We start from the raw sequence: 13,024 nt of genomic DNA on the forward strand, positions 1-13,024 counted from the left end.
GGTTAATTATTTTTCATCATTTGGTTGGATAGTATAATTATAGGTAATTGTTATATTTTTGACTGGACGCTGACAAGAGCATTGTAGTTTGGTTTATTTGCAAGTGATGGTGTAATGTGGCCTCAAAGCATATATTGTAGAAGGTAAAAAATGAATATATTTTAGCACCATTATAATATACATCATGGTTAATTTATTGAAGCTGTAAAACACAATATTTTTTATTGAAAATTTGACTTAAACCCATAGATAAATTGGAGATAGTCATATGTTAAGTGAATATTCAGAAAGTCTACCTTAAACAATGTAGAGGGCTTAAAATAACTCTCTAACAAATCGAAATTTAAAAGAAGTATGAAAAGTGTACTTGGTCTACTATAAATATATACAGATAACATCTTTGCCATTTAAAAAAATGCATTTAATTCTTGAGCTGGGTACTTCCAAAAACTTAAACTATATTACTTACTATTTTCCAGCATAGGAATACTATCTTTATACAATTTAAAACTAAGCAAGACCAACATCAGTGTTTGTTTGTTTGTTTGTTTGTTTTTTAAAACAAAGTTCCTTTTAGTCATTCACATACATATGATTTAGCCAAGCTGCTTGGCTAATTGATCAGAATGAATGAGTTCTAGTCAAACCTGTGGCAGGTCAGTATAGGCAGTTATAGGGCAGGGTCCCAGGAGGTTTGTTTGGTTCCACAGGAGCTACTGGCAAACAAATGCCGAATGTCTCCTTAGCAAAGAAAGTTTAAAAGTCTGTAGCAGCATGGAAATGACATGAGTTAGTGATGTGAGTGCACACCCTGGTTAGAGTCCAAAAAAGAAGATTTTTTTTTAGAATAATTTATTTAAGAAAGAGATGGTGAGAAAAAGTACGAGGGGGTGTGGAGAGGGAGAAGCAGGCTCCCCCCTGAGCAGGGAGCCCAAGGCAGGGCTCCACGTAGGGCTTGATCCCAGGACCCCGGGATCACTATCCGAGCCGAAGGCAGACGCTTAACTGAGCCACCCAGGACCCTCAAGAAGAAGAATTTTTAACGGTTTTGCTAATTCAAGCAAAAAGAAATCCTGGAAAGATTTAATATCTGAGATAAATTAACGGCTTAGCTATTCAGCTCATTTCATGTTTAGTAAAGAGTAGTTAATTCTGTAAACATTTATCAAATATGTGTTCATATACCATGCCTTTGAGTAATGAATCAATGCAGATCCTGCCCTTTTTTATGTTATTTTTTTTAAGGATTTATTTATTTATTTTAGAGAGAGAGTGTGCACACAAGTGGGGGAAGGGGCAGAGGGCGAGAGAGGGAGGGAAGCAGATGCCCCGCTGAGCACAGAGCCCGAAGCCACACCAGGCTCCATCTCAGGACCCTGAGATGAAGACCGCAGCTGAAACAAGGGTCCAATGCCCAGCTGACTGAGCCACCCAGGTACCTCCTGCCCTTTTTAAAATAAGGAAGATAAAGCACATAAAGATATAAAGGAAAGGTTACCTATTATTAATGATAACTTTTTTAAGTTTAAAATAATTGGTTGGGAAATCTAGATTTCTGACTTTCATTTGATATTTTTAGTGATTTTTTTTTTCACAAACTAGACATCTTTATATGGCAGATACCATGATAGAAAATGTTAATGACACTACAAAAAGTTATTTAAATTTTTGAAGCTTAGGGGTATAAATGAGATTAATATTGAAACAGAAACTATAACCAATTTTCAGTGTTTTATTCAACAGATGTTAATTAAGCTTCTACTTTGGGGAAAGACAGTGCTGAGCAAACCTCTTTTTTTATTCACCATAGTCTAGTTGGGTTTCTGTTTTAGTTTCTGTAATTATTATGCGATAAAATAGATTTATTCTTGGCATATAGCTCTGTGATCTAAACACAGAAATTCATGTAACAGCCACCAGAGTGGGGATACAGAGCAGTTGCATCACGCCATTGTGCCTTTATAATTGTGCTTTGATTGTGTAAGCATATCCTTGTCTTATTTCTAGTCTCCGAAAACCATTGATCTGTTCTCTATTACTTTAGCTTGTCATTTTGATGATGTTATAAAATAATAATGTGATGCTATAAATTAGAATCATATAGTATACAACCTCCAGAGACTGGCTTCTTTTACTCAGTACAGTTGCCTATGAGATTCATCTAAGTTGTTGAATATGTCTATTGTGTGTTCTTTTTTGTTGCTCAGTAGTATTCTATTAATAAACCACATTTTGTTCATTCACCTGTTCAAAACAGGTGAGTTGTTCCAGGTTGGGCAATTATGAATAGAGCTGTTAAAAACATTCCTGTACAGGTTGTTGTGTGAACCTAAGTTTTCATTTCTCAAGGGTAAATACTCAGGAGTGAGAATTCTAGATCATATGGTAAGTATAGATTTAACTTTATAAGAAACTGTCAAATTGTTTTCCAGTTTGGAAAATGGTTATACCGTTTTGTGTTCCAAAGATACCATAATGAGAATTTTCTTTGCTATGAATCCTCGCTTACGTCTGGTATTTTCAGTATTTTTTAAATTGTTGGAAGTAGGTATGTAGTCGTATCATACATATTGTGGTTTTAGTTTGCATATTCCTGATGGCATTTTCCTAATGATGTTGAACACTTTTCACGTGCTTATTTTTCCATTTGTGTTTATTGTTTAGGGAAGTGTCTGTTTAAATATTTCGGTCATTCTTAATTGGGTTGTATTCTTTGTGTAGAGTTGTGACAGTTCATTACATATTTTGGATGTATGTTTTTCATTGCATATGTGATTTGTAAAGATTTTCTCTGAGTCTGTAGTTTGTCCTTTTAGTCTCTTAACAATTTTTTTTTCCTGTTGAGGAAACATACTTTATTTTGATTAAGTCTAATTTTCCATTTTTTTTTGATGGATTATGCCTTTGGTGTCATACCTAAGACCTCTTTTGCCAAATTCTAGGTTATAAAGATTTTTTCCTGTGGTTTCATCTAAAAGTTTTATAATTCTAAGTTCCACATAAGAATTATGATTAATTTTGAGTTTCTTTTACTAAGTGTGAGGTTTCGGTCAAGGTTCATTGTTTTACATAATAGAGATGCTTGATTGTTCCAGCACCATTTGTTGAAAACACTGACCTTTCTCCATTGAAATGCTTTTGCAGCTTTGTCGAAAACCAATTGGCTGTATATATGGGGGTCTATTTCTGGACTGTCTATTCTCTTCAGTTCATTTTTGTGTCTGTCACACTGCCAGGAGTCCTTTTTCTTAGTTATTATAGCTTTAATAAGTCCTAAAATAGGGATTCTGTGATTCCTCTAACTTAATTGTTCTTTTTCAAACTTGCTTTATTTATTGTAGTTCCTTTGCCTTTTCATGTAAAATTTAGAATCAGCCTGTTGATATTTACCAAAAAAAAATCTTGTTGGGATTTTGATTGTAATTATATGAAATTTATAGATCAACTTGGGGAAAGCTGAAATCATTACTATGTAGATTTTCCTAATCCTCGAACATAGTATGTCTCTCCTTTTATTTAGGTCTTTGATTTCTTTCATCCATATTTTTGCACTTTTTAGTATTCAGAACCTGTGCATGTTTTGTTAGATTTATACCTATTCACTTTTTGATGTTGTTGTTAATTTTTTAAAAAATTGTTTAAAATTGTGTATTGCTAATATACAGAAACACAATTGTTTTTTGTTTTGATTTTGTATCTTGTTATTCGAAAGTATAGATCTTTGACATCTTGTCAGATTTATCCCTAAATATTCATATTTTATACTATTGTAAAGTCGTATAGTTTTCTTAAGTTTCAGTTTCCAGTTGTTCAGTGATAATATGTAGAAATAAAATTGAGTTAGTATGTTGATCTTATATCTTACAACCTTTCTAATTTTACCTAGTAGGAATAGTAGTTGTTTTGTAGATTCCATTGTATTTTCTACTAGATGATCATGGTGTCTGCAAATAAACACCGCATTACTTCTTCCTTTCCAATCCAGAATATTGTTGTTGTTGTTATTGAAGTAGCTAGAACATCCAGTACAATATTGAGTAGAGAGGAGAACAGACATCCTTGTCTTTTTCCTGATATTAGGAAGAAAGCATTCAGTGTCTCACCATTAAGTATGATATTAGTTTTAGGTGTTTTGTAGATGCCCTTTATCAGGTTGAGGAAGTTTCTTTATATTCCTAGTTTACTGAAAGTTTTATTATGAACGGATGTTGAATTTTGTCAAATGCTTTTCCTCATCAGTTGATATGATTGTTTTCAATGTTAGTACTGATTATCAAATGCTGAGTCAGTCTTTCAGTCCCACAGTAAACACCACTTTTATTATGTTGTATTTTTCTTCCTATAAATTGCTGGATATTATTTGCAATAATTTTTGAGAGTTTTTTCCTGACCTCTGTTTATGAGGGATATTTGCCTGAGGTTTTCTGTATTTTTCGACTGTTTTTGTGAGGTTTTGATATCAGGATAGTACTGATCATGTAAAATGAGTTAGGAAGTAATCTTTCCTCTTCAGTTTTCTGGGAAATATTTTGAAGAATTGATGTAATTTTTTCTTAAATACTTGGTAATGAAACTTTCTGGGCCTGAAGATTTCTTTTTTGGAAGGTTTTTAACTGAATTCAATTTCTTTAGTACTTATAGAACAATTTATGTATCTCCTTCATTTGGGGTAAGTTTTGGTAATTTGTTGTTTTCAATGAATTATCTAAGTTGTTGAAATTTTGTCTTAGTATTGTTCATAATATTCCTTTATAATCCTTTTAATGTCTCTTGGGTTGGTAATGAGATCCCCTTTAAAATCCTTATAATTAATGACGGTCTGTATCTTCTCTCTTGTTCGCTCTTTATCTTTTTTTCTTTTTTTAGTTTTGCACAGATTATCAATTTTATTGATTTTTTTTTTCAAAGAACCAGCCTTGGGTTTCAATTATATTTTCTGTTGTTGGCTACTTTCAAATTTTTAATTTCTGCTCTTACCTTTAATATTTTCTTTCTTTCATTTTATTTCCTCTTAGAAAAAATCCTTAGGAACTTATTAATTGGAAACTTAGAAACTTACTGATTAGAAATCTTTTTTTTCTCATCAAAGCATTTAATGCTATAAACTTCTCTTTAGTTACTGCATTAGCTACATCTATGACATTTAAGTTGTAGTTTTATTATAATTCAATTCAAACTATTTTCTCATTTCCTTTGAGACTTTTTTTTTGGCCCACCTTGTTTGTCTGAGTGGTTAATATAATCATGAAAAGACTGAAATACTAGCATTTTGAGGAAATTAATCAAAAATTTCTTCCCGGAGAAAATATTTCTTCTTCTGGATTGAGGGAAAGTAAAGCTGTCTGTAGTATAGTTGTATAATATTTTAAAATAATTATTTTAAACAGCATTTCATTCTGTTATGTTTTCATTTTTTACCTTTAAGTCTATTTAATATCAGTAAAAGAAAATGTCTCTTTAAAGCCCACAGGAAAGTATTGTGAAAAGGGAGTTTACTTCATTTTTCTGTGGAATGTTGTACCTGAGAATATAAAATAATTAACCTAGTATCATGATTTGTAGTAAATCATTGAACCATCTACATTGACTATATTATTTTTTTCTCAGGGAATTAAATGAGTTAAGACTACTTGTATTATTACAAAGGTGTGATTTAGGCACTGGGGACAATAGAAGCCAATAAATTATATTAAAGATCTGCTTATTTGAGCTTATCTAGAAAAGATACATATTTTCCATAAAGGCACTAAATTTCATTTTCATGGATTTTTACATAGTGATCATTTTGAACTTTGCATAGATCTTAAAGAAGTTATTTAATCTTTTATTACTTGATTCATCATCTTCAAATCATGCACAGATCATATTCCAAATACATACTCAGTTGTCCCTTTAAAAGAGAAATTTTTGTGTATCTGAATTATGTTAGTAATCCACCTATTGAGCAATTATTCCCCATTTTTTTCTCTGCCACCAGCAGAAAATTAATGGTTTATTGAAAGAAAAAGCCTTAGTAATGAAAATCTGACAATTAAAACTACATGAGACAGATTTTGCTGGTTTCATTAAACACGGAAACTTGGTCATGAAATGGTCTTTTAGGAAAGAACATCATGACCTTTAGTCATATGTGGAGACAGAGTGATGTTTATTTCTCAGTCTACTTTGTGTCAATTTATTGTTTTAGTTCGTTACTCTCTTCATTTTATTTTTTTATTGAAGTATAATTAGCATATGGTGTTATTTTACTTCCAGATGTACAATAAAACAATTCACCAGTTCTGTACATTACTCAGTGCTCATCCAGATAAGTGCACTCCTAATCTCCTTCACCTGTTTCACCCACGCACGTCCCCTCTGGCAACCACCAATTTGTTCTTTGTATGTAAGAGTTAGTTTTTTGTCTCTTTTTTTCTTTGTTTATTCACTTGTTTTGTCTCTTAAATTCCACATATAAGTGAAATCATATAATGTTTGTCTCTCTTTGTCTGACTTATTTCACTTAGTATTATATCCTTAGTATTATAGGTCCATCAAGATCACATTCTTTTTTTTTTTGGCTAATATTCCATCATTTGTGTATATTGTGTGTGTGTGTGTGTGTGTGTGTACACACACACACACACACACACATGTACATATACATACACACCACATTTTCCTTATCCATCTATTTATGGATGGATGGACATGGGTTGGCTTCTCTATCTTAGTTCTTGTAAATAATACTACAGTAAGCATAAGGGCACATATTATCTTTTCAAATTAAGGGTTCATTTTCTTTGGGTAAATATCCAGTATTGGAATTACTGGATAATATGCTAATTCTATTTTTGCATTTCTGCAAAACCTCCATACTGTTCACCCATAGTGGCGGCACCAATTTGGATACCCACCAGCAGTCCACAATATACGGACTTTTTCTACATATTCTCATCAACGGTTGTTACTTCTCGTTTTTTGTTTATTTTAGCTATTCTGACAGGCAGTGATATCTCATTGGATATTTGATTTGCATTTCCCTAATGAATAATGATGTTTGGCATCTTTTTATGTTGTCTTTTGGTCTACTCTTTCATTTTATTAATGAAACAACATTTAGGGCTTGCTCATTAAGTTGATACTTTGGAATTGTTTCTGCCTTCCAAGAAGTCACCATCTAGTGAGATAATAAGATATAATAAGCAGTCAATTTTAATAGGCATCACCAAATACCTTAACTTTGTTTTCCTGCCATTTCAACTGATTTCAAAATATAGATAAATGAATAATTGTGAAGCAGAATTACATTGAATTGATAATTTCTTTAAGATTTAAATTTCCTAATGCATAGCACAATACACTGAACACAGTAAGTGATCAAGAATTTTTTTAATAAAAGCTTTTTTATTTTAGAATAGTTTTAGATTTATATAAAAGTTATGAAGCTAGTACAGAGATTCCCCATATGCCCACACCTAGTTTACCCTGTTATTAGTAAGTTATGTTAGTGGGGCGCCTGGGTGGATCAGTCAGTTAAGTGTCTGGCTCTTGGTTTTGGCTCAGGTCATGATCTCAAGGTCCTGGGATCGAGCCCTGAGTCAGACTCTACGCCCAGCAGGGAGTCTGCTTAAGGATACTCTCTCTCCCTCTCTGCCTTTCTCCCTGCTTGGGTGTGCATGCTCTCTCTCTAAAATAAGTAAATAAATCTTAAAAAAAAACTTAGTATGGTACATTTACAATTAATGAATCAGTATTGATACATTATTATTAATTAGTTTGTACTTTATTCACAATTTCTTAGTTTTTACCTGAAGTTCTTTTTTCTGTTCCAGGATCTCATCCAGGGTACCACATTACATTACACTTAGTTACCATGTCTCATTAGGCCCCTCTTGCCTTTAAGAATTGCTCAGACTCTCTCTTTTTTCGATGACCTTGACAGTTTTGAGGAGTGCTGCTTAGCTATATTGTAGAATGTCTCTCAATTAAGATTGACTAATACTCTTCTCATGATTAAACTGAGGTTATAGATTGTATAATGGGTCCCCAGGACCACCCCCACATTCGATGATTCACTAAGAGGGCTCATGGGACTCACCCTATAGTCATACTCACAACTGTGTTTTATTACAGTGGAAGGATACAGATTAACTCAGCAAAGGGGAAAGATGCATAGGGCAAATTCTGGAAGAAACCATGTACAGATTTCCAAGGTCCCGTCCCCACTGAGTTACATAGATTGAACTTACTTCTTCCAGCAAAAGTTGTGACAACATGTTCAATGTTGTGTACCAGAAAAGCTTATTATAAACTCAATGCCCACAGATTTTACTGGAGGGTTCCCTAGGCCCACAAACGTAATGTGTGACAGATCTAGATCCCTGAGCCAATGCTGTTAACCATTATACCATGACCTCTCAAGAAAGATTTTGCTCACATGTTTTATCATTCTTAGATGATTAAGAAAATATCTTATCACTTACCTTTGTTTTTCTTTCATCCCTTTCTGCATTTAACCAATGTTCGTGGGGTAGATCACTCTTGGTCAGTAACTACGCTAGATATTGAAGATAGGATTCCTCCACTCAGGGACCTTTGAGTGAAGAGGGGAGACACATACGAACATCCGTGATCTTTTTCTTAGGCATTTGCAGAACTGTTATATCATAGTGAATTTTGGCCAACAGCTTATTTAATCTAGGATTGTTTTTGGCCAAGACAGTGAGATGCGCCAGAGAATCCCAGAGCAGTAGCAAAGAAGCAAGCTTGATTGGGAAAAGGTAGGAAGATTGTGTAGAAGCGGGAAGATTGATGACAGAGAAGAGAGGAGAAATGGTTAGCTGAGAAAGAATTGTGGTGGAGGGGTCAGAAACGTATGTTTGATTGTGAAGATGCCCTGTAGCTGCTGAGTGGTTTTAGGCTAGGTCCGCAGTAGGAGCTCAGTAAGTGGTTGCAAAGTGTATGAATTGAACAAATAAATGATACATCCAACACTTCAGGCATGGAAAATAATTTAAGGATGCTGGCTGACATTGATTCCTTAACCCTGGCTATAGGTTGGAATCCTCTGAGGAGCTTCTAAAAATGCCACTGCCTGGACTCTGTCAGGTTATACTTCACTTGGTCTAGGTGGGGCATCACTACGTGTGTTTGTGTTTATTGAAATACATATACATACAATGTATTTTAACTTTCAGGTGATCCCAACATGTAGCCAGAGTTGAGAACTGTTGGAAAGAAGGGAGATCAACAAAAAAGCAATTAAAAGTGGGCCAGAAGTGACCTTCCAGAGTTTTGTTTTGTTTTTTAAAGATTTTTTTTATTTATTTGACAAAGAGACAGCCAGTGAGAGAGGGAACACAAGCAGGGGGAGTGGGAGAGGAAGAAGCCGGTTCCCAGCAGGGAGCCCAATGCAGGACTCGATCCCAGGACCCTGGGATCAGGCCCTGAGCCGAAGGCAGACGCTTAACGACTGAGCCACCCAGGTGCCCCCAGAGTGTTTGACAAAGGATTTATTTAGAAGAGCAATGAGAATTTATTCTGATGTACAGAGGAAAGGCAGCTGGCTAGAACCAGGCTGAGAAGGAATTAGATGAAGAACCATACTGGAAAAGACAAGATATTTTGATCTTACCTTCTAACACCTAATATAGCTCCTTGTGTGTAGTAAAAGACAGTACAAATACTCTGTCCAAGTAACATTTGGTATATTCACATAGGTTTTCTTAGTCTGGCATTAAGGGAATGAGAGTTTTGACTAAGCAAGCTGGAGGGATGGAATGGAATGGAAGTGAGAGTGGCGGTGAGAGTGATGAAAACAGCAGTTAAAAGTTAGTGAGCTTCAGCGTATGCTAGGTGCAGTGCAAGGTGATTTACTTAATCAGCTCTTTCCCCTAAGCTGGTAGCTTGCTGGAGCAGGAGGAAGCCGGGGGCGGGGGCCGAGGCGTAAGGCAGGCTTTGGACGCTACAGAGGAGCATGAAGGCAGTGACCCCCTCAGACCCTGAGGGGACGAGGCAGTGGGTGTTAAGAGAATGGCAAGGATGCCTGCTGTCCTGTCCCAAAATTTGGGAAAGACCGATTTGTTTTGGGAAGAGAAAAAACAGAATCATTAGTGAGCTACTCCCAGAGAGACACTTAGAGAACACTGGACCTTATCACACAGGACTGAGCTGAGTGCTCTCTGTGTCGGACGGATAGAACTAGACCGTGTCTTCCGCTCTTTTGTCCTTGTGTGCTCTGAGAAGACTGCCTGATTTTCACTCTAAAACTCTGCATTTGGCTTCATTTACCATCACATTAATCATCGTGGTATACACTGTCCACCTGTTATCTGTCATCCCATTTCTGTACTAACCTATTTATTAAAAAAAAAAAAAGAAACCCATCATAGGGCCACCTTGTCCTGCTCAAACCTCCTTGAAACTGTCCGGTGCTGAGGTGTCTCATCTACTCTTCTCATAATAACCTTACAACATCAGCTTCCATGTGCCCCCAAACTGGGGAGGTAGCTGGAATCCTCTCCCTGGCTCTGCATGACTGGTTGTAACTGCCGTCCCCTGGGCTTTCTTGAGCAAAGTAATAATTTAAAGGAAATTTTTAATTTTAGGAGCAGCATAAAAGTGTTAGAGTGCAGGAAACTAAAAAAACATTTAAACATTTAAACATCAAATTGAATAGAGTCGATATTTCGAAGGAAGGGAGAATATGCTTTGGGGTGCTGTGTAGGGGGCTCCAGCTCTTTTAGTTATGTTCTGAAGATGGATAGTATTTTTCACAGGTATTATCTTAGGTTCTATTCTATTTTTTATGTCTCTCACATTTTACAATACAATTGAAGATTGAAATATAAGTCATACCATCCTAATAATGTCACCTTTTTTGTTCATTACTTTTGCTGCAAAATCTTAAACCATTCACCTTTGCTCTCCTTTGTTCTCCCAAAGCTAGAGGCTCCAACAGGTAGTATAGGCAAGGAGTCTTCTACCTACGAGGCTCAGTTTTTTTTAATAGTACTTGTCTAACATTCTATCAGAATAAATGTGGATTTAAAAACCAAGAGGAAAACTTTCCATTAAAAAATAACTTTGTATCTTTATAACTACATAACTCTATATATCTTTCCACTAAAAAATAACTATATCTATATTGGGATAAGCTATTCCACTCTAAGCGTATGCTTTTCTGACCCTCCCTGGGGTGCTAGTTTGTAAAGTGACATGGCTCAGCTAGTTTTCCAACACCAGAGGGCACCAAATTTCCTCTTGCAGGGAAACAGTCAAAAACATTTCTTTATCAAAGAATTTCATGTACTGGGATAGAGTGTGGAATGGTATAAATTTGAGTCTCTTGTCAGATCATCACAGTAAAAGAATTTGGGCTTTGTGAGAAGGAGTTTACAAAATGATAGGAATGCTTTTTCTTGTTGCCATCAGCTAAAGATCTGTGAGTGTTTTCACTATGCTCCTCTCCAGTGGCATTTATTACGTTGGAATAAAACAGCTACTCTGTGATAATGTTTGGGATAAAGTATTTGGAAGGAGCTACAGATATTCCATCTGTTTTGGTTTAAGGTTCAAGTGGTGTGTATAGTTTTCTGGAAATACCCTTGTCCCCTCAATTTAGGATAAAACCAGTGGCAGATGTGTGTCGGTGTGGAATGGGATGCTGGCAGAGGGGAGTGAAATGATACCAGCTTGCAGACCACAGTGAGCCATTTACACCTTGACGTTTAGCAGCACTTTGTTAACTTCCATCTGATAAACCAGCCTTCCTCTGTTCTTGAAAAAAAGACTGTTCGGAACAAGGCCATACCAGCCAATGAGTTCTTTTCACTAATTGTACTTTTTTCCCATTTGAACATTTAAAGATAGTTTTTACAGTGTAAGGGAAATTATTTATAGTTGTTCCATCTTTCTTTTTCCCTTATATCTTGAGGCACAGCAATTGATCATCTGCCCATGTTGTCTAATTACCAGCAAATACAAATGAGGCAGCTTCTATAAAGCAGCAGCATAATCCAGTAGGAAAAATCCCAAGCATGTATTTTAAGGAAATCAGAGTGCTAGCTCCCTCTGTGTACTTTGATGGTATATTCATTTCCTAATGTAACTGTAACAAATTTCCACACATTTAGTTAACACAAATTTATTATAGTTCTGGAGATCAGAAGTCTGAAATGGGTCTCACTGGGCTAAAATGGAAAGTGTTGGCAGGGTTGCATTACTTTCTGGAGGCTCCAGGAGAGAAACCATTTTATTTGTTCCCCTTTTCTAGCTTCTACAGTCCACATTTCTTGGCTCATGCCAACCCTTCATCTTTAAAGCTAACCATAGCTGGTTGAGTCTTACGATGCCATCTCTTTGGTTCTGACTCTTCTTTTGTCCTTTTCCCATTTAATGACTTGTAATTACATTGGGCCTACCTAATTAATCCAGGCTAATCTCCTTATTTTCAGGTCATCTGATTAGCAAATTTAATTCCATCTGAAGTCTTCTTTTTGCCACCTAACATATCCACAGGATCCAGGGATTTGGATATTGGCATGCTCGGTAGGAAGAGAAGATTATTCTGCCTAGCACATACAAGTTTTAGTGGAATTTATGAGTTAAGCCAATCTTGAGAGAGAAGAAATCACTATTATAGATCTTGAAAGCTTAGGGAAAAATGAGTGTTTTCTCTGACCTTCCCTGGAATTTTCCACATTACTCATTTTTGTAGTTTTTTTGGGTTTTTCTGAAAATGAGTATGTGATCCAGAGACGTAATTAATTAATCCTATATTAGACATTACTATCATAGTTTGACAGAAGTAATTATATTAGTCCTTCAGGTCTTCCCTAAGTAGGTTAAAGGGCAATTAAGTTTGGATGGAGGAGCTGAATCAGAAAAAATAAGAGGTACAAAGCATTTTTAAAAAGGTTTAGTGGGCTCTGGATGGAGACAACAGCTTGAGAGCAAGGGCTAGTTGGGAATAAGGTATCGTACTGAAGGTGGTATTGCTCTACCTTATAGAACCAGGACTCTGAGTAAAGGATCTCTGAAT

At 35.5% G+C, this 13,024-nt stretch overlaps 1 protein-coding gene across 1 annotated transcript in view; it reads left to right on the forward strand.

Moving 5' to 3' along the window:
• RNF180 (ring finger protein 180) overlaps positions 1-13,024 on the forward strand; it is a 190,050-nt gene that overhangs the window by 50,778 nt on the left and 126,248 nt on the right. The window lies entirely within an intron of this gene.

Source organism: Ursus arctos, unplaced genomic scaffold, assembly GCF_023065955.2.
Source record: "Ursus arctos isolate Adak ecotype North America unplaced genomic scaffold, UrsArc2.0 scaffold_5, whole genome shotgun sequence".
NCBI classification, from domain to species: domain Eukaryota; kingdom Metazoa; phylum Chordata; class Mammalia; order Carnivora; family Ursidae; genus Ursus; species Ursus arctos.